We start from the raw sequence: 22,500 nt of genomic DNA, 5'->3' as shown, positions 1-22,500 counted from the left end.
TTTACAAGTAAGTTTATAATGATGTTTCTTTGCATTTCTGTCTGTTTATATAAGTGTTTCTGTATTCTTTTTAAGCATTCGTGTGTGTTTAAATTGTTTCTATGTGTTCCTTAGTGTTGGATCAGTTGATTTATAAAGGTTTCGTTCATCAAGTGGATCGTGTGACTCAGTAATGGCGTGCTTGCTGGAATAAGATATGACGTTTAGCTTGTTCACTTCATCTGCAGCTGTCTACTTTTTTTGCTTCTTGATATGAGCTTTGTGTTTTCGTAATGGCAAAGGTCAGTGTTATGATTTGTGTGTGAGTTTGTACGAGTTCTGTCTCTGTGCTTCATTATATTCATTACAACTGCTACTTCTATTACTACTATTGCTACTACTACTACTACTACTACTATTACTACTACTACTACTACTACTACTACTACTATCATCATCATCTTATTATTATTATTATTATTATTATTATTATTATTATTATTATTATCACCATTATCATCATCATCATCGTCTCGTTATATTTCCTTTCACATTGTCAGGTTTTCTCCAGGACAAATATATTACAATCAGGTCAACTTATGAAATAGGCTGGAAATATTGCTTCTATTTTTCGTAATATTCTCTCTCTCTCTCTCTCTCTCTCTCTCTCTCTCTCTCTCTCTCTCTCTCTCTCTCTCTCTCTCTCTCTCTCTCTCTCTCTCTCTCTCTCTCTGACTTTTATGTACATATTGCTTGTGTTCACCCTTGGCTGCCTGTGTGTGTGTGTGTGTGTGTGTGTGTGTGTGTGTGTGTGTGTGTGTGTGTGTGTGTGTGTGTGTGTGTGTGTGTGTGTGTGTGTGTGTGTGTGTGTGTGTGTGTGTAGAATAAAGACCAACAATGCAACAAGATCCTTCTCCATGGCTTCCTCCCTTTCTTTACTTTTCCATCCCTCTCTCCTTCCTTCCTTCCTTCCTTCCTTCCTCCCCTCCTTCCTTCTTTCCACCTTCTTACTTTCCTTAATTCCTCCTTCCCTCCCTCTTCTTTCTTTCCTTCTTTCTTTCTTCCTTACTTTCTCCCACTTTCCCTCCATCCCTCCCTCCTTCCCCCGTCTCTTCTCATCACATACATTCTCCTTCTTGCACTCATTCTCTTGACCAACAAAGATGGGGATGTCAATAGAAATAATGGAGGCAATAGACAGCAAAAACTCTCTCTCTCTCTCTCTCTCTCTCTCTCTCTCTCTCTCTCTCTCTCTCTCTCTCTCTCTCTCTCTCTCTGGAACGGGTTTATTCTCCAGGGCAAGTGTACAGGTAACTCGGCCAGCTACTCCTGATTACCTGCCGAAGAGCACTTAGTTTTTGTGAGCACCTTTACGTTCACCATCACGAAGATCCACGCCCCAGAGAAATTGAGAGAGAAAGAGAGAAAGAGAGAGAGAGAGAGAGAGAGAGAGAGAGAGAGAGAGAGAGAGAGAGAGAGAGAGAGAGAGAGAGAGAGAGAGAGAGAGAGAGAGAAACACGTAAGGGAAGCTGCAAGAAGCCATCAGGTCAACACGTGGCAGTCCCTGTATAAAAAATGCCTACATATTTCCACTTATCATCCCCATTTGTTGAGAGAGAGAGAGAGAGAGAGAGAGAGAGAGAGAGAGAGAGAGAGAGAGAGAGAGAGAGAGAGAGAGAGAGTGTGTGTGTGTGAGTGTGGGGTGGTAAATTACATAGCTACTTGTAATTCGATAAACTTACTGGAGCGAGGACAAACTGTCGTACCCGAGTGTACAAAATTGTCGTACTTCCTTATAACATTTCAGATACTTCACTGACCATGAGAGAGAGAGAGAGAGAGAGAGAGAGAGAGAGAGAGAGAGAGAGAGAGAGAGAGAGAGAGGAGAGAGAGAGAGAGAGAGAGAGAGAGAGAGAGAGAGAGAGAGAGGAAATATTTGAAGTCAAGCTCTCTATCTTATTCTATTATTTTTTTTTTTCTCCATCCCTGTGACTTGCATTCCTCCAAGCCACGAGTATATCTTGCCGTCTTGGAAAGTGAAATGAACTGACCTCTATGTTATTTTCCCTATTAAAATTTCCACTCTGTTTCTGCTGTAGGAAGATTTTCACCCTGGCTTTGGTTCCGTCACCTCTTGGCAGCTTCCTTCGCCAGAGAGGACGGGGCGTGGTACATGTAATGAGTAACGTAACACTAGGCAAAACAAATAAATAAATAAATAAATAATAAATGCATAATAATAACAAAAAATAAAGTATCATCATATTATTTACGTTCTTTTTTCTTTAATGTACAAAGGAGACAAATCATGAGCAAAACGAAATTCAAGGGAGAGAGAGAGAGAGAGAGAGAGAGAGAGAGAGAGAGAGAGAGAGAGAGAGAGAGAGAGAGAGAGAGAGAGAGAGAGAGAGAGAGAGAGAGAGAGAGAGAGAGAGAGAGAGAGAGAGAGAGAGAGATGAATAACAAGTGAAAATGAAGAAAGGAGGAAAAATAGAAGAAAAAAGCAAAATGAAAAAAAAAATTAAGGCAAAAAACGAGAGAGAGAGAGAGAGAGAGAGAGAGAGAGAGAGAGAGAGAGAGAGAGAGAGAGAGAGAGAGAGAGAGAGAGAATGTAAATGTCTCTCCTAAAGAAGAAAAGTAAAGTATTCCGAAGGATACACAAGAATTCTTAACTAGAAACTCCACCAAATGTGTCTCGTACTTTGTCCTTGCGTGTGTGTGTGTGTGTGTGTGTGTGTGTGTGTGTGTGTGTGTGTGTGTGTGTGTGTGTGTGTGGTGTGTGTGTGTGTGTGTGTGTGTGTGTATTGAATCCTATGCCATGATACAATATGGAAAATGAGAGAAAAAAAAAAAGCGTGAAAAGTAAATGACGGAAAAAAATACACAAAAGTTAAACAAAAGAGAAAAAACGAAGAGTAAATGAATGAATGAATGAATGAATGAATGAGAAAAGAAAGGAATGAATGAATGAATGAATGAATGAATGAATGAGAGAAGGAAGGAAGAAAGAAAGGGAAGAGATAAAGAATGGAAGGGGGAAGTGAGGCAATAAAGGAGGGAGGAAGGAAATCATACGAGGACTCTGCAAAAAACATCTATCACATGACTGATTACCTGACCTTGAGTAAAAAAATAAATAAAAATAAAATAAAAATAAATAAATAAATAGATAAATAAAAAATAAACAATAATAATAAAAAAAAGTTGAAGGATGAGCTATTTTCGTGTGATATCTAAGGATCAACTTTTAAATAAGGAAGTGATATGTATGGGAGAGAGATTAATATGATGTTTGTACCTAATTATAAGAAAATATCACAGCAATCTTTCATCATTTACAATTTCAAAATTTCTCAAGCTTCCTTCTTACGTCATCTAAGATCTTCAAGTTTCTTAGACATATAATCTAATGTCATAAATTTTCACCTCAGATTCTAGTTTCTTACTTAATAATAATAAAAAAAAATAATAATAATAATAATAAAGAAATTCCACCTCAGATTTTCAGAGAGAGAGAGAGAGAGAGAGAGAGAGAGAGAGAGAGAGAGAGAGAGAGAGAGAGAATATAAGGTTAATTTTCTGTTAGGTTACTGAACTTTTTACGAGCCTTAAGTGTAAAAATAAGCGTCTATAAACCTGCTGGGTAATTGTGTGGAAAATAATCATCATCTAGAAATTAAAGGGAATACCATACAATTTCATATCATATTTATTTTCATCTCATTTTTTTTTTTTTTAAGATTAATTTTTTTTTTTGTATAGTTGTTTATGTATCTATGTATTTATTTGTCACTAATTCTTATTCTATTTATTTACTTTTTTTACATATTTCTATTATTTATTTTTACTTGATATATTTATTTTTATCTCATTTTTTTTAAGATTAATTATTTTTTATAGTTGTTTATGTATTTATGTATTCATTTGTCATTATTTTTATTTTATTTATTTATTTATTTATATATTTCTATTACTTATTTTTTACTTGATATATTTATTTTTATATATTTATTTATTAATTTGTCTTTAATTTCTTAATCTATTTATTTACTTATATATCTATTCCTTTTATTATTTTTTTTCATGTACTTATTTATTTATTTGTCTTTCTTTTTCATTCTATTCATTTTTTTATCTATCCTTTCTATTACTTATTTATTCACTAATTGTCATATACGTAATCTTTTTTACTATAACGAAATTCTAGTCGAGATTTCATGCATTTCCAGCCACATAACAATTCACTCTAGATCTTCGACGTATTTCACTCACATCATCATCATTTATCCATGCAAGACTTTCCTTCACGTATTCCTACCTACACAGTAATCCTCAGTAACACAAGCCCACATTTCACACCCACAGAAACTAACACAATAACGATGTTCCCCCCTTGTATATCTTCACATTCCTTCGCCACCACAATTATTATTATTCCCTGCATATTTTTCACACCTCTTGGCCAATCTTTGAGTGAAGGATAAGTTAAGAGAGCAAAAGCAAGATAACCTCCTTCAGAACTGGACCATTGCCTCACTCACACGATCAGCATTAGGCGGAGGGGCAAGACCAGACAGACTCAGCAAGAAGGAATGGCTGGTGAGTGACTATTTCAACACAGAGGGAATAAACACTACTACTACCACCACCACCACCACCACCGCCACAACCATTGCTAGTATCTTAGTTTATCTAGGTATATTTTAGCTTGGCTTTTAACTGTCTTCTGTACAGTCTATTGGCTTTTGTGGGCTTTATTATTGTATTTGGTTTCATTTATGTATTTATTTGTTATATTTTTAGTTTTTCTTTCTCTTAGTCACAGAACTTCTTACATATAAAGAAGAAGAACAAGAGCAAGAAGAAGAACAAGAACAAGACGATGAAGAAGAGAAAGAACAACAACAACAACGACAACAACAACAACAACAACAACAACAACAACAAACAACAACAAAAAGAAGAAAAAGAAGAAAAAGCATCATCACCACCACCACCACCACCACCACCACCACCAGCACTTCTACCTTTATTTGTGTTAAGTTTCCCAATACACGAGCACTCAGAAAGCAATCATCACCATCATCATTACTATTGCCCGCAACTCACTCCCTATATATTTCTTCATCTGTAATTTTTTTTCTTGATAAACTCGGGTAATTTAATAAATTCTGGATCTTACTGATTGAATGGCTGATTAATTAACTAACTGATTTTGTAGTAACGTCTATTGAGTTTATAATGTAGGTTTAGAACATTATTTCATTTCCTTTTCTAGATCTGACAGAGAGTACAAGAATCCAGTTTTTCCTTTTTTTTTATTTTACTTATTTATTTATCTTTATTTATTTTTATTTATCTATTTATTTTTTTTTTATTTTATTTTTTTTTCTACCGAACGCCGTAAAGGAATTCACTCAAATCCTCTTGCAGGTCATAATTTGAGACTGTCTAAAACTATGAATCTGAACCCTTTAATTTTAACTCCCAAACAACTAACACACACTTGAATTGTATTGTTTTCCCTTGAACCCTATTATTTCCACCTTACATCCTATTACTTTATCTTCAATCCTGTTATTTCAATTTCAAACGTAAGAAAGTACACGTGAATCCCATGAATCTAACTTGGATTCTATTATATGAAATTGAATCCTGTTATTTCCATGTGTTTTCCTCTTCCTGTGGGATTTGTGGGATCGTCTTGTCTTCCCACTACTCTTTAAACTTCACCAGCTGTTTGTAGAGCCTAAAATCGCAGACTTAACACGTAGAAGCTCCTCAAGGCGACGTGGAAAAGCATTAAAACCTTTGTATCTTGTTTGGTATCGTCAGCTTCATGTTTCGTCACAATGTTGGCCACTGGTGAAGTAGACATGAATACAAACTCCTGATGGTGGTGATTTCTTGTCCTTTGTGAATCCTGTTGCTGAGTGTGGCATTGTCAACCTCACACTTCCGCAACTTTAAGTGTATGTGATCTTGACTGTCTTTCCTGCTTGTGGAGTTAATTCTCGGTAGGAGCATAAGAAATGAAGATACGAGCAGCAATTGTGTAGGCCTGTAACGTGGGTATTGCAGGGTATTGCCACTGATTGTCTGTTTGCGTTACTTGTTCGCTTGTTGGATCATCTTTCTGATTTCAACCTTTCACTGTTATTTGGCACATCTCTCCTTAATCATTAACCAGTCTATGATGTCTTTACTTGTTCTACAGCTACTTCCAATCATTAAGCTGGCTAGGAATTGCAAAATCTATTCTTTTTAATCCTTTTCTTTCTTGTAGATGCTTATAAAGATTTCGAGCATTACTTCTAGCTCTGTTGATTGTTTAATATTGCAGTGTAAGGTTAAACTCATTACAACTGTTGAACTGCATAAGATATATCTATATATAATCCACTTTGTTTAAAATCCATCCACTCTCCTCGGGACGTGACTGTCAACTTCAGAGGATGTTATTAGACCAGTGACAGTGTTTCAGGACTTCAAGGTACAAAGTGACACAGTTGTTTTTTTACTTCCATCAAAAAACACAGAGTAATTAGACATTTCAACGGGTGAGTGCCAAGATAACACTTATTTGTCTAAAATCTCTAATAAAGATGCTGTCATTATCTTCACTTTTTATAAACTTCCTACTGAGAGCAACTTCCTCACGAGCACTCCCTTGCCTGAAGAACACCAAACCATCTCCTGAAGACGCTGTAGGAGGCGCAGCAGGACTCTTCGCTTTAAATCCAGCAGCTCACCGTCACGTCACTTGGATCAACCACACACACACTTACCTTACACTTGCAACACGTCCCGGAACACACCTGTCTCGTCACACTCCTAGCCAACACTTCCCACAGTAACACCTAACTCCCCGTCACACCAAGCCAAGCACGTGCCGCCCACCTTCTCCACTGGGACGCGCAGGCTCTACCTTCCACGATGTACACACACACACTGGCTCACAAGGCCGCCGACACGTGGGTTTTGAGCCTCGCCCGACTCTCTGCTCGCGCGCCTCAGACTCTACCTTCCAGTTTTCTCCTGTTGCCGATGTCTGTAATTTACGACGCATTCCATTCGGGAACTAGCCTTCAAAAGTGGAAATATGCACTGGAATTGTGGGATTGATTCATGATTTCGTGTCTTCGTTCTGGAGTGTTACAAGAGATGTCCTGTACCGTTATTCGTTGCATCAAGACATTACGATTCAGTTAGTGGCAAAAGACGTAATGCATACTGAAATCAACCTTCAAAAAGTGCAAATGTACACTCGGATCGTGAGTTAATTCTGTACACGTGTCCTTGAGTACTGTAACTGGTGTCTTGTGCTGTTATTCACTACATTATAGAAACATTCAGGTGTATTTATAATAGAGTCAAAATTGCAATATATGAAAAAGCTTCGAAAACTTCATATATTTACTGGAGTTATTAGATTACTTTACCCACGAGTTGTTTAGCACTTAAATGACCTTTACTCTACTATCTATTGCATTATCAGGCATTACAGCTAATATCAGAAGATGAACACTTATTAAAACCACAAATTCATAAAAACCTCTAAAAACGACAAATGTTACTGGTGGAAAGGTGAAGTTTGGGGCGCATGGTACAGCCGTCGCCTATCTATCTTCGTCTCATTGGTTTGCGAGTCTGGGCTGGATGACATTCCTTACCTGGGACAAAGAGCTGCTGTAATGTCCGGGTTTCCACAGTCTCTATTCCCCAGGTTTCCTCAGCTACCCATTCCGAAAATCTATAATGGAGAGGTAGGGCAATTTTTAACCACTGTTCTTGAGCATTTTTAACACTTGCACTGTAGTCATGCATTAAATCATTGAGTATCGTAACATGTATAAGTTTTAACTCCCCAGGTACATATCCCGAAAATAAATATTGGAATGGTAAGGCAATTTCATACCATTGTTCTACGGCATTTATAAATCCTGTGCTGTAGTCATTCATAATATTATCGAGTATTAGAACAAATATCAAGTTTCCAATCCTCAGGTTTCCCAAAATACCCACCGCGAAAATGTACCCTGGAGTAGTAAGGCAATTTTGTACCACTGTCCTTGAACATTTATAGAACCTTCACTGTAGTCACTCACTATTATCATAAAGTGTCAGAAGGGAAAAAAAAAAAAAAAAAAAAAGGAATTGATAGATTTTTGACAATGGTGTTCAGCCTGAGGGAAAAAGCTACAACACAGTGGAAGTGAGCGAACATATAAGAGCATAAAGGAATGCTGCAAGAAGCCATCAGGCCTAAACGAGGCAGTCCCTGAATGAAACATGCCAACCCTTTTCCACCTATCCATAAATTTGTCTAATCTTGTTTTAAAGCTGACTAATGACTCGGCACTAACAACCAGATTACTGAGTCTATTCCATTCATCTACCACTCTGTTTGAGAACCAATTCCTTCCTATCTCTATTTCACACCTAACTTTATCTATCAACCTTGCACCCATTATTCTTCCTTGCCCTATCCTGATAACAGAGAATGAAATAAGCTACTGGACTAATGATCATAAGTGCCCCATACATATTTAAACCATCATTTCACGAGTTCCAAGTTCCTATAGGTGTTTGTTGACTGATCCTGACATACAGTACTAAACTATTGACCATGAATGTACTACCTGTGTGTATTTAAACCATTATTTCACAAGCTTCAAGTCCCTGTAGGTGTTTGTTAAGGTGTCTGCGTGACGTAAACCTCCACACACGTGACCTTCAGTAATGGCACCAATTAATTCAAGTCATGATTCTTTATGTATGCATGAAATCCTCCGTCTGCCTCTTTAAGGATGCATAGCAATGAGGTATTTGTGTGTGTGTGTGTTTGTGTGTGTGTGTGTGTGTGTGTGTGTGTGTGTGTGTGTGTGTGTGTGTGTGTGTGTGTGTGTGTGTGTGTGTGTGTGTGTGTGTGTGTGTGTGTGTGTGTTCTCTGGTGAAAATAACAAGGAACTGACGAAAGAAAAGACAGGGAGAGAGAGAGAGATAGAAAGATAACGAAGAGGAAAATATAACAAACTAATAATCAGAAGAGATATAGAAAAGTAAAAGTTCACTCATAAGAAAAGCAACAAAAAAAAACAAAGAAAAAGAAAAGGAAGAAAACGATGCAACAATAATCATCCACTCAAATGAATAAACAAACAAACAAACAAACAAATAGATAAATAAATAAATAAATAAATAAATAAATAAATAAAACGACAAGAGAGAGAAGCTGTAGATAAGTGTTCTGCGTATCAAAATTCCAATCTAGGTAAATGTTTTCAAGCTAGCAACTCACCCTATGCAGCAATTACCTGAGGGCAACATGGAACATCAAGGAAAGAAATGAAAATGACACGAAGCGATGTGGAGGAAGGTAAACTCAATAAAACCAAAGAAAAAGGTGGATAAAAAAAATGAAAATTAACGAGAAACAAGGGGGAAAAAAATGAGAGGAAAGAAAACACCAAAGAAAATAACTTATGAGGTGAGGAAATATAGAAGACGAAAGAAAGGAAAGAAAACGAGAGAGAGAGAGAGAGAGAGAGAGAGAGAGAGAGAGAGAGAGAGAGAGAGAGAGAAATAGACACAGAAAGAAAGACAGAAACAGAGACAGAAAGAGAGAGTCAAACAGAGAAACAATACGAGTCTAAGAAGCAAAGAAGAACCAGCGCGCCAAACCAAGGTCAGGTACACTATATACTTTTTACGATGCACCTGCCAGAACTCCTGTAGCGGTAAGTGGGGGATAGTGACGGGGCTCAGGGAGAGGTGCATTCACTCTACACTCACGCTACACTTCAGCCCTGGGGAGTCGTGAGGGTTGGCTAGACTCAAGGTGTGGTGAAAACTGCCTCTCACCTGCCTCTCATCTGCCTTCCCTCTCCCTAGGTGCTAAGTGGAGCATGATTTAATTACCAGCCTGTGCCCTTCCGGATGTCTCAACCTGGCGGCATCTGCAACTCAAGGTCATTTAGTGGGGGTCTGGGTCTCTCTCTCTCTCTCTGTTCTAACCTTACTTTTTTTTTCCTCCTCGTTCCTCTTCCTCTCTTTACCTACATTCCTCCTCCTCCTCCTCCTCCTCCTCCTCCTCCTCCTCCTCCTCCTCCTCCTCTTCATTCATCTCACGCCTCTTCATCCACACTCCAAGGCACTTCGAAAATGTTAAGTAGCAAAGTGGAAGACGATAGTAACAGTAGTAGTTATAGTGGTGCTGGTGGTGGAGAGGGGTAGTAGTAGTAGTAGTAGTAGTAGTAGTAGTAGTAGTAGTAGTAGTAGTAGTAGTAGTAGTAGTAGTAGTAGTAGTAGTAGCAGTTGTTGTTGTTGTTGTTGTTGTTGTTGTTGTTGTTGTTGTTGTTGTTGTTGTATCAATCATAACAACAACAACAACAATAATAATAATTAATAATAATAATAATAATAATAATAATAATAATAATAATAATAATAATAATAATAATAATAATAATAACAACAACAACAATAATAATAATAACAACAAAGAACAACAACAAACAAACAAACAACGGCAATGAAGACACCAACAACAACAACAACAGCTAGAGAAAGAAAGAGAGAGAGAGAGAGAGAGAGAGACAGAGCACCCATCAGCATGCACTCTACGTACTCACTACACCAGCTTTCTCCCTTTCTCTCCCTCTCATACACACACACACACACACACACACACACAGACAGGGTTGCCGCGCCCCTCACCGTCCCTCACCACCCTTACCTCGCCACAGCACCACATAAACCCGCCGCCACACCCACACCACTATTATTTTCCTCAAATGCAAATAAAAATCTTTCCCGTGCCGGGAATCGAACCCGGGCCTCGCGGGTGAGAGCCGCGTATCCTAGCCACTAGACCACACGGGACATACCAACCTCAAGTTTTTGTTTATTTATGAAGTTACTTTTAATACAGTAAAGTAGTAGTAGTAGTAGTAGTAGTAGTAGCAGTAGTAATACCGTACAAGAAGAAGGGCAAGCACAAGAAGAACAAGAAGAACAAGATGAATAAGAGCAAAAACACGAACATGAAGATAAAAAGAAAAAGAAAAAGAAAAAGAAAAAGGAAAAGAAGAAAAAATAGAAAAAAAAACACCCCATTCCGACCACCACTACCACCACCACCACCACCACCACCACCACCATTACCACAACAACACCAACAATTTCACCATACCCTCAACAAGCCCCCATCGGTCCCTTGCCCCATAAAGGCTAAGAGAACCACCTTTGGCCCGAGAATGCAGGGAGGAAAGGTGTCTCGTTCCTGTCCCCTATGCCCTGCCCTGCCCAGGTGAGGCGGCGCCACCTCACTCGCTAAAACTGGAATAATGGTCATGCCAAGATTTCACAACTCTCTCTCTCTCTCTCTCTCTCTCTCTCTCTCTCTCTCTCTCTCTCTCTCTCTCTCTCTCTCTCTCTCTCTCTCAGTCACAAGTGCTTTTCTTCCTTTTCTTGCTGAGTGACTGATTGACTGACTGATTAACTGACTGACTGACTGACTGATTAACTGACTGACTGAATGAGTGACTGATTAACTGGCTGACTTATTGACTGACTGACTGATTAAGTGACTGACTGACTGACTGAGTGACTGATTAATTGACCGACTGAATGAGTGACTGATTAACTGGCTGACTTACTGACTGACTGACTGATTGATTAACTGACTGACTGACTGATTAACTGACTGACTGGCTGATTAAGTGACTGACTGACTGACTGACTAATTAACTGACTGATTGATTGACTGACTGACTGACTGACTGACTGACTAAGTGACTGAGCGGCTTGCTAGCTTACTTCAGTTCAGAGTGCATGGAATGAAACAGGTAAGAGAAGAACCATGTAAGGTAAAGAAAACATCAAGGCAGGTAAATCTTTTGTAAAAGTGTGTGTGTGTGTGTGTGTGTGTGTGTGTGTGTGTGTGTGTGTGTGTGTGTGTTCATATATGAATTACCAATATAATCTTCACGAAATATATTATCTATTGGCCAAACAGGTGACTAGGTGATAAACTTTGTATCATTGCAGAAATAAAGACGAGGAAATTCCCAGCCCCTTCACTCAGACACTTTTTGCAACACACAGGAAATACAGGAGGCAGTATTCTTCCAAAATGACGCTGACTTAGAACATAAAAACATAAAAAAAAAAAAAAAGGAAAATATACGAGACTATCAGGCCTACACGTGGCAGCACCAGTATCAACCATTCCTTGTCATATCCGCTTACCGTCCCCATCCATAAATTTGTCTTACCTTCTTTTAAAGTCCCCTAATGAAAAAGCACCACATCCTAATTACTGAGACTATTGCAGTCACCCACCACTCTGTTATTGTAAGGATAAATGCTTACCTAAGGGAGCAGAAAATAGAGATGATAATAAAAAGTAAAGTAGAGAAAGGAAAGGAAAGATAGAATATATGAAAATGTCTACCATATGAAGAACTTTAAGAAAATAACAAATAAAGGAGGAAAAGACGAATTATCAGTTAATTCTTTTACGATGTCATTATAAAATTCAAGCTATTTCTGCGAGTGAGAGGAGAAAACACTAATTTGATGAACTTCACGGAAGGAAAGATTAAAACAGGTATTTTTTTTTAATTATCACAATAGTGTACGTGCTTGTATTTGCCGTGTGTGTGTGTGTGTGTGTGTGTGTGTGTGTGTGTGTGTGTGTGTGTGTGTGTGTGTGTGTGTGTGTGTGTGTGTGTTCGATTAACCATTTTCTAATCTTGATCCGTGAAAGTAAAAAAAAATTACACAAATATGTGTGTGTGTGTGTGTGTGTGTGTGTGTGTGTGTGTGTGTGTGTGTGTGTGTGTGTGTGTGTGTGTGTGTGTGTGTGTGTGTGTGTGTGTGTGTGTGTGTGTGTGTGTGTGTGTGTGCTTATGTTCCCGCAGCAGCCAGGAAGCGGTGAGACAAACAAAAGACGGGCTGTAAAACACCATTACTACACCAATAATTTTCCTTTTTTTCTGTAACTCTTGGTCTGAAGTAACGGACGCATTGCCTTGAAAGTACAGCATCCGTCCCTTCCCTTCCCTTCCCTTCCCTTCCCTTCCCTTCCCCTCCTTCCCCTTACCTTCCCCCTCCTTCCATCTCCTCCATTTCCCATTTCATTATTTCCTCATTGCCCGGTATGTAAAAAAAATAAATAAATAAAATAAAAAAAAAATAAATAAAAAAAAAAAAGCTATCTCAAAAATGGTGCCATTACATTCTTTCAAACAGCACGGCATATACTGGTGCAGCAGTCTTAGGACACAGCTGTATTATGTTTCACTACGCCGGTCACAGTAATTCTGCCAGCAGCGGACGTGAACACGGTACCACAGCCACCCAGTGGTGTTTTCACTGGCTGATTGGTTCACGTATTGCCACTTGTTGTAAAAGGTCGGCAAATTCACTTTACTCCTACCAATGCCATAATGTAATTGTAAGATACCACAATGCTTTTGTTTGCATACAGTGGCATTATAAATTAAGTAACGGTTTTCATAAAAATACAACGGTAATTCGCCGCGTTGCAGAACAGGACAATAGCAGACCAATCAGCGAGTGGCAGCATCTGTCAGCGTCAGCATTACCGTGTGCGCGTGACCTCTGGCCACCATCACTGTGACAGACTACGTGTTACAAATGTACGTCTGCATGCACCACTGCTACATCAAATGCCTCGGAGAAAACGAAAAGAAAAAACACGAAAAATTGCCAAGCTCGCACAAAAATTAGTTTTGTATGTTCGGAACAAGGCAGATACAGCGCGACACTTCATAGATATATCTATCTGTATATCTATCTGGCTATCTATCTATCTATCTATCTATCTATCTATATCTATATATATATATATATATATATATATATATATATATATATATATATATATATATATATATATATATATATATATATATATATCCAACAAACTTTATTTTTTTGCGAGCTGCGCAATTTTTCGTTTTTTTTTTTTCGGGACATTTCATGCAGAGTGGTGCATGCAGCTGTACATTTATGACACGTACTCGTAGTCTGTCACAGTAATTGTGACTATGGACACGCAGACACAGTAGTGTTTACACTGACATGCCGGCATTCGCTGATTTGTCTATATATTGGTGTGTGTGTGTGTGTGTGTGTGTGTGTGTGTGTGTGTGTGTGTGTGTGTGTGTGTGTGTGTTGAGAGGGAGAGAAAATTTTGATAGAGTAACAGATAAAAAAATAAAAAGGAATCAAAAAACGTAATATAAACAAACGTTTACTACGAAAAGTACGAAAAAAAAAAAAAACACGGGGTGAGAGAGTTAGAAGGATATGTAAATTTGAAATAAAAAAAAATAACAATGAAATAAGAAGACAAGAGCAAAGAAACAACACAAGAAACATCCATCCAACACATGAACAAAAGAAAAAAAAAAGAAGAAAGGCAGAACTCGTACAAAAACTAATCATTCAACAAGTGCCACAGAAAAAAAAAAAAAAAAAAGACAACCTGTAGCAGTGTGCCGTGTGCTTTATATCAGATGTGTTTGCCTCACCCTCCACTACTGGCCACACCCAAACCACATCTGGTGACACGTAAACAGGTCACGGGCATGCCTGTGTGTGTGTGTGTGTGTGTGTGTGTGTGTGTGTGTGCATCATCTTACAGTACACCCTTCTTTTCCACACACAAACACACACACACACACACACACACACACACACACACACACAGAGAGAGAGAGAGAGAGAGAGAGAGAGAGAGAGAGAGAGAGAGAGAGAGAGAGAGAGAGAGAGAGAGAGAGAGAGAGAGAGAGAGAGAGAGAGAGAGAGAGAGAGAGAGAGAGAGAGAGAGAGACAGATTGCACAGCTACGTCCAAACCAATACAGTAATCTACAATGGAAGGACGAACCGTCGTACTCACAAGTATAAAATTGTCGTACATTACTATAATATAGGCCGTCCTTCAGTGGTCGAGAGAGAGAGAGAGAGAGAGAGAGAGAGAGAGAGAGAGAGAGAGAGAGAGAGAGAGAGAGAGAGAGAGAGAGAGAGAGAGAGAGAGAGAGAGAGAGAGAGAGAGAGAGAGAGAGATCTTTACTTTCATTACTGTTCATTATCAGATACATTTTATTTAACTTCCTTACTTGCTTATATAAAAAAAAGAGATGAAAAAAAGTAATAAATGTTCGTAACTAAAAATAAATAAATAAATAAATTCCACAAACCACATAAACAACAACAAAATAAAATAAAATAAAAACAGAATATAAGCAGGAAGAGAAAATAGGATAGAGAATAAAGAATAAAAAAATAAAATAAAAAAATAAAAGGAAAATAAATAAAATCAATCAATAACAAAAAACAACAAAAACAAAAGAAAACAAATCACAAAAAAAAACATCACTATACAAACTAAACAAACCAATAAAAGAAAACGAGAAAAAAACAACAAGAAACACATCGAAACTGCACAGATGAGGTCCTAATAACAGCAGCGATATGCGGCGAGCGTGAGTGGGTGAGTCAAGGTTCAGGGTGACTCATCGGTACTCTCTCTGCCTCGGGGAACACTTCGATCTGGTGGCGCAAGCTGTCACTCACCACCCAGCCTATGAATGAGTGACTGAGAGGGTGGGACGATAGATGGCAGGGTAGGTGGGTGAGGGAATGAGTGATGGGTGGATTAGTAGGTGTGTGGGTAAGTGCATGGGTGAGTGAAGGAATGAATGAGTGAATGAATGAATGAATGAATGAATGAATGAATGGTGGCTGAGTGGATGGGTATATCAGTCAGTTAGCTAGTCAATCAGCCAACCTGCTACTCAGTCAGATTCAGAGTAAGTCAGTCAGTCAGTCAGTCAGTCAGTAATCCACCCAGCCAGTCAGTCCTGTCCACATTACAACCAGACCACACCCTCAGTTTCTCTCTCTCTCTCTCTCTCTCTCTCTCTCTGGTAATAAGGAATCTGGGACTGAGAAGTTTGAAATGGAGGAGGAGGAGGAGGAGGAGGAGAAGGAGGAGGAGGAATACAAAGGAATACAAAGGAATACAAAGGAAAGCCAAACAGCAACAAACCTTTTGGTCCTTGCAAGGCTGTTTGGTAACTACTTCTAACTAGCTACAGTGAAGAGAGACAGGACAGCATAGCAGAAGGCTCCTCCCCACCCACCACTCCCTCCAGCTTGCGCTGGCATGGAAATAGTTGGGAAAAGTACCATGCAGTATGGAAAAACTGACATGGAAATTTTCATAGGAAAGGATGAAAGGAAGTTCTACTATTCACCCTACGGTGAACTCTATACGCCTATCTGAAAGTTAATACAAGTTATATTAAAACTGTTGAATAAGAGTTTAAATAGTGAATTTAGTAATTATTCGGACAAGAAGAGAGCTTGTTGGGGATTTGCTTTTAAATATTTGTCTATTTTATTTTTGAGGAGGAGGAGGAGGAGGAGGAGGAAGAGGGTGGGAGTGTCACGCTCAAGGGGGCATGGGGGGAGGAGTAAGGAAGTGGTGTGAGTAGATATGAGTTAACAGTAAGTCACACACACACACACACACACACACACACACACACACACACACACACACACACACACACACACTTGCTATTCCGGGATGTAAACACCGACTATCATCATCATCACTCATCACAAGCTATTTCTTTTTTATTCACTTCTCAAGATCAACACGTACTAGATTCCTGTGGTGGTGGGCGCGCCTTATACAAATGGAATTCCTTCACGCCACGCTGCTGTTAACCAATTGTATCTCTGCATGGCAACAATACATAAAGAAAACGGGATTTGTGTATGCACTATCCTGCAAAAATAAAAATAAATAAAATGTTGCATATTGTGTGTGTGTGTGTGTGTGTGTGTGTGTGTGTGTGTGTGTGTTGATTGCATCGTCTTACAATTGTTTTTAATCAAGCGAATCAGTCCGTTCAAGAATAACACAAAGACTCCATTATTTTGTCCATTTTGCTGTTTTAATTAACGTAACCCTTGCAGTCGTGTGAATCCGCTGGTCTCTCTCTCGTAACCAGCCGCTGTGTGTCCTCATCGCAGCGTGCACACCCTTATTTCTTTTTTTTTTTTTTCACCTCACTGATGCAGGAATTAACTGGTGTCTTTACTCTTTTATTTCCTTCACAAGTAAACAATGTAATTTTTCGTTTCATTCACTATCACTATTTTGTTTACCACTTTCCATCACTATTCACTTTCATAATGCAAGATTTACCCAATATTTCCACTCCTTAATCTCTTTCACTACTAATCTCTGGAATTTTTCGCTTCACTATTTTTGTTCACCAGCTTCCATTACTATTCTGTTCGTTTATAATGCAAGACTTAGCCAGTATCTCCACATTTTTCATCTCTTTCACTAACAGACTCTGCAGCTCTAACTGATTATCTCATTACTGATGGAAGACTTACCCAGTGTCTCTACTCATTCCCTTTCATTAGTAAACTCTGAAATTCTGCCTGACTTATCCACCAAACCTGTATCTTCACTCCTTCATCCCTTTCACAATTAAATTCTGGAACTCTGCCTTATTTTGGTGACCTTTTCTTTGTTAGAGTGAATCAGTTCCTCTCCAGTATCCTTTCTCCTTCAACCCTTTCATTAGTAAACTGAAACTCTCCACCCAATCTTTATCCACCTTATCAATGCAAGTTCACCAGTATCTTCACTCTTTCATCTTTTTCACTAATAAACTCTGGAACTGCCGATCCTGTCCACCTTATCAGTGCAAGAGTTCCCCAGTATCTTCACTCTTTCATTCCTTTCATTATTAAATTCTGGAATTCTCAACCTTATTCCTTTTTTTTTTCCACCTTGCTACGACTTGGACAATTTCAAGAGAGAAGCATCAAGACACCTAAGAAACTAAAACGAGTCAACACGATTAAAACTTTTCCACTCAACTCTTTCTGGTGGAATGCCAATTGATTTTTTTTTCTTTTCTTTAGTCATTTCAGCCCGAGGAAGACCAAAGAGGAGATTTATGGATGCAGTGAAAGAAGACATGCAAGTCGCGGGTTAAGACAGAGGAAGGCGCAGAGGAAAGATGACCCGCTGTGGATGGAAGCAGACGAAAGGAGAAGAAGTAGTAGTCATTTCAGACCTTGACCAGCTTCCTCTACATAAGAAAAAAAGAATGCATAGCGGCTTGCGACACAACATGATAATTCACGAAAAAGAAAGAGAAAAAAAAAAGAAGCAAATATGACTTTGTTTACAGACGTTTTGAAAGTCTAGGTCAACACACAACTGTTCCTGAACTTTTAATATTTGCTTGGCCGACTGAGTGCAATGTGAAAAATGGAAGAAACGACAACATGTGGACTCACGAGAACGATAACAATAACAGTGCAACACTTTATTCTTGGCTTTTCGGCCTTATTCATTTCTACTAAGTTCGTTCGTTTTTATTATTATGCTTTACAATAAGAAACAGGAGCTCCCACGTGTTGGCCTGACTGATTCTTGCAGCTTCCTTTATTTTCTTGTGTTCTTGTGAGAAAAATACGAGAGAACAAAAGGAAAGCACACAAACTAAGTAAAGAGAGAAGCAGAAACAAAAGTAATTTCACCAACGGTCGCCATTACGGAATCAGACATGAATAAATAGGAAAGGTGATTAGGAGATAAAAATATAAAAAAAAATCTGAAATAACATCACAATGAAAATAAAAAAAACGAGAAAAAATTGAAACATAATGAAAACGAAAACTATAAAAACAAAAATGGAGTTTCTTTTCTTCTTTTCCTATTCAGCATTCGCATTATCGACTTATCTCTGTTACTACATTCATTTTCCCTCCCAACCTTTCTCTCTCCCTCCCACCATCCCTCCCTTAAGATTGCCAAAGAAGGTAAGGAGGAGAAAAGGGAGGAGCACGACCTTGAGGCAGAAATGAGAGGGAAGGTTTGCCGAAGGGAAGGAAAAGGAGGCAGACTAGCAGAGGTTACTGGAGGGGAAAGTGGAAATTAAGGGGAGGGAAGGAAAGTGGAGGGAAAGAATAGAGCAAGTTATCTACTGGGAGGGAGAGAAGGAAGGGGAAACTGGGAGAAGGGAGGGAGGGAAGGGGACAGGAGGGGATGGGAGATGAGGTGAGGGAAGGAGAAAAGAAAGAATAGAAAGGGGAAAAGAATAGAAGAAGGGAAGGGAAGGAAAGTAAATAAAGGGGAAAAGAAGGGAAAGGAAGGGAGAGGAAAAACGAAGAGAAAAGAAGGGAAGGGGAGAAAAGGGAAACGAAGAAAGAAAAGGAAGGGAAGGGAAGGGATAGAAAAAGAAGAGGAGGAAAGGGGAGGGAAAAGAAAGGAAGAAAAAAGAGTAAAAACACTGGAAGATTAATGAGAGGAAAGAAAAAAAAACACAGCAAAGAGCAAAAAAATAAATAAATAAATACACCAAAGACAAAAAAATAAAGAGACAATGAGTAGAAAAAACAAGAGTAAAGAGAGAGAGAGAGAGAGAGAGAGAGAGAGAGAGAGAGAGAGAGAGAGAGAGAGAGAGAGAGAGAGAGAGAGAGAGAGAGAGAGAGAGAGAGAGAGAGAGAGAGAGAGAGAGAGAGCAAACAAAACAAGGACAGAAGGAAGCAAGAAATAGGAAGTGACAATGATGGAAAGAACAAAAAATAAAACTGACAAACAGAAAGATGAATGAGAGGAGAAAAAAAAAAGAGGAGGAGGAGGAGGAGGAGGATGAGGAGGAGGAGGAGGAGGAAGAGGAAGAGGAGGATAGTAAAGAAGGTAGGTATACTAAGAAGGGAAGGGAAGGGGTGTGAAGGAGAGGTAAGGAGGAGAGAGAGAGAGAGAGAGAGAGAGAGAGAGAGAGAGAGAGAGAGAGAGAGAGAGAGAGAGAGAGAGAGAGAGAGTGAGAGAGAATGTAGAGATATCACGTTCCTGTCATAACTTAAGCAGGATTCCATGGACATCTCTCTCTCTCTCTCTCTCTCTCTCTCTCTCTCTCTCTCTCTCTCTCTCTCTCTCTCTCTCTCTCTCTCTCTCTCTTAATGGCCTAAGACAGCAATACTTACTGCCTCTAAAAAGCTGCTGAAGAAGGGAGACGATGAAAAAGGCAATTAGCAAGCTTGGTGTCCTTGCATGGAGGAGGAGGAGGAGGAGGAGGAGGAGGAGGAGGAGGAGGAGGAGGAGGAGGAGGAGGAGGAGGAGGAGGAGGAGGAGGAGAGGCGGGAAGGAAAAGATGGAAGGGATGGAGTGACAAACGAAGAAGAAGAAGAAGAAGAAGAAGAAGAAGAAGAAGAAGAAGAAGAAGAAGAAGAAGAAGAAGAAGAAGAAGAAGAAGAAGATAAAAAGTACAAAATAAAAAAAATCGAATAAAATCGAAGGAACTAAGAGACGAAACAAATAAAGAAACAAAATAGGGAATAAAAAAGACGAAAAATAAGATGGAGAGAGAGAGAGAGAGAGAGAGAGAGAGAGAGAGAGAGAGAGAGAGAGAGAGAGAGAGAGAGAGAGAGAGAGAGAGAGAGCACCCGTCTGACACCATCACACAGTACACAACCTAATCTCCAACCCAAGATCTTTATCAGTCTTATCAACCACAACATCTCTCTCACTCCATCATCTCTCTTCACGTCCAGACACTTAAACACCCGCTACGACTCTACCTCCCCCGCCACCTTGCCATTACGACCAGGGACAGGTAATTAAACACGTGACGACCTTAACCTAACGACCCACTCTTAAGACATGCACGAATCTGAGAAATGGGGGGAGGGAGGAAAAGGGGTGCTGATTTGGGATAAGGAATTTTGGTGTAGGGAAGGAAATGGTAAGAGAAGAAAAGAGTTTTTTGGTGTTTGAGGGATGGGGTGGAAATGTGGAGTTTTGAAGTGGGGAAGGATATGGTGGAAGGATGAAGGAGTTTTGCTGTGGATGGAAGGATGGTTGGGTGTGGGATTAAAGGAGGGATGTAGGATAGAGTAGGAGACACGAAGGTGAGGGTGTAAGGACTCAGGGATAAAATAAAGAACGGGAAAGTTTAAGATGATGCATGAAGAAAGGATACAGGGATTAATAGTGGGGAAGGAAATGGCAGGAAGGAGAGGGAGAGGACAGGATGACAGATTGTGAGGATTGGGAGATATGAAGGAGGGGGAGCACAGTGAGGGAGAGATGAGGGGTAGGGGAGTAAAGAATGGTGTGTGTGAGGCCTCCTGCAGCGCCACCCACTGGAGAAAAAAGTGCTTAGGTTACTCTCAAGAAAAAAGTGATAGATGAAGAGATCTTTCGGTAACACAAGTTTTTATGTACCTCAGAACTGCTGGGTCTCCTAATGTAAGTAGATATATAAATAGATAAATAAATAAATAAATAAATAAATAAATAATAAATGGATAAATACATACATACATAATAAATAAAATATAATACAAATCAAAGACTTCTTATAAACCACTCTACATCTTACAAACAACACAGGTCACACAAGTACTTCTAACAACTCAACGACAATTTTGCTACGTCACCCGCATTGAAAAAAAAAAAAAAAACTCAAGAAAGGAAAAAAAATAATTGTGAAACCCTCCTATATGCTTTTCACGAGTAAAACACACACACACACACACACACACACACACACACACACACACACACACACACACCATAACGCAACACAACACGGCTCGACGCAAGTTACACAAATATTTTTCGGAGTCCCACAACAACTGCGGAGTCATCCATATATATATAAAAAAAAAAATAATAATAATAATAATAATAAAATAAAACAAAAAATAAAAAATAAATACTCACAAAAAAGGCAGACGAAAAAAAAAAAACAGTTACATTTTACAAGTTACACAACACACACACACACACACACACACACACACACACACACACACACACACACACACACACACACACACACACACACACACAGCAGCAGCAGCAGCAGCAACACATCAACGCAATATTTCACTCACCACCGCACTACGACTCGTGTACACATTGATCTATACACCAAGACCCTTTAGATTTACATAGCCACGATCTGACGTACAATAACACTACCTGTATTAAGCGTTTTTCCTTGATCTTAACTCCTCTGAACCGCTAAAAGCTACATTACAAAACCAACCACTTAACACACACAGTACAACACAGGAATTCAATATAGGCTATAGAGGAGCTTTAGGTTAACATACAGTCGTGACCACAAGGACACTAACTTGCACCCACTTCCTTTTCATTCCAAGCTTCTGATCTTAACTCCTCTGAACCGCTAAAAGCTACATTACAAAACCAACCACTTAACACACACAGGAATTAAACACAGCCTATAGAGGAGCTTTAGATTAACATACAGTCGTGACCACAAGGAAAATAATTTGCACCCACTTCCTTTTTCATTCAGAGCTTCCTCTTAATCGCAAGTCCTCTAATCTACAGATAACCTCCTTACAAAACTTAACAATTAACACACATAGCAAATAACTGGACTTAGAAACACAGTAGAAGAGAGTGCTAA

The 22,500-nt window shown here is 39.1% G+C and overlaps 1 protein-coding gene and 1 non-coding gene across 4 annotated transcripts in view; both read right to left on the bottom strand.

Annotated features, from left to right (window-relative positions):
- The window catches only part of LOC135089268 (uncharacterized), a 77,537-nt gene that overhangs the window by 29,061 nt on the left and 25,976 nt on the right, over positions 1 to 22,500 (bottom strand). The window contains exon 1 of one of the 3 annotated variants that reach the window (XM_063984729.1): positions 6,880 to 7,019. The exons of 1 other annotated variant lie outside the window; for it this stretch is intronic. The gene's annotated coding sequence lies outside the window, so the exon portion shown is untranslated. Of the gene's footprint in view, positions 1 to 6,767; positions 7,020 to 22,500 lie in introns of those variants that run through there. One more of the 3 variants, XM_063984731.1, reaches the window with a different exon arrangement.
- Positions 10,792 to 10,863, bottom strand: Trnae-cuc (transfer RNA glutamic acid (anticodon CUC)). Its single transcript has one exon. It is a non-coding gene; the product is annotated as a tRNA-Glu (tRNA).

The sequence above is a fragment of the Scylla paramamosain genome, chromosome 32 (assembly GCF_035594125.1).
Source record: "Scylla paramamosain isolate STU-SP2022 chromosome 32, ASM3559412v1, whole genome shotgun sequence".
NCBI classification, from domain to species: Eukaryota; Metazoa; Arthropoda; class Malacostraca; order Decapoda; family Portunidae; genus Scylla; species Scylla paramamosain.
This window is presented reverse-complemented; position numbering and strand designations above follow the sequence as displayed.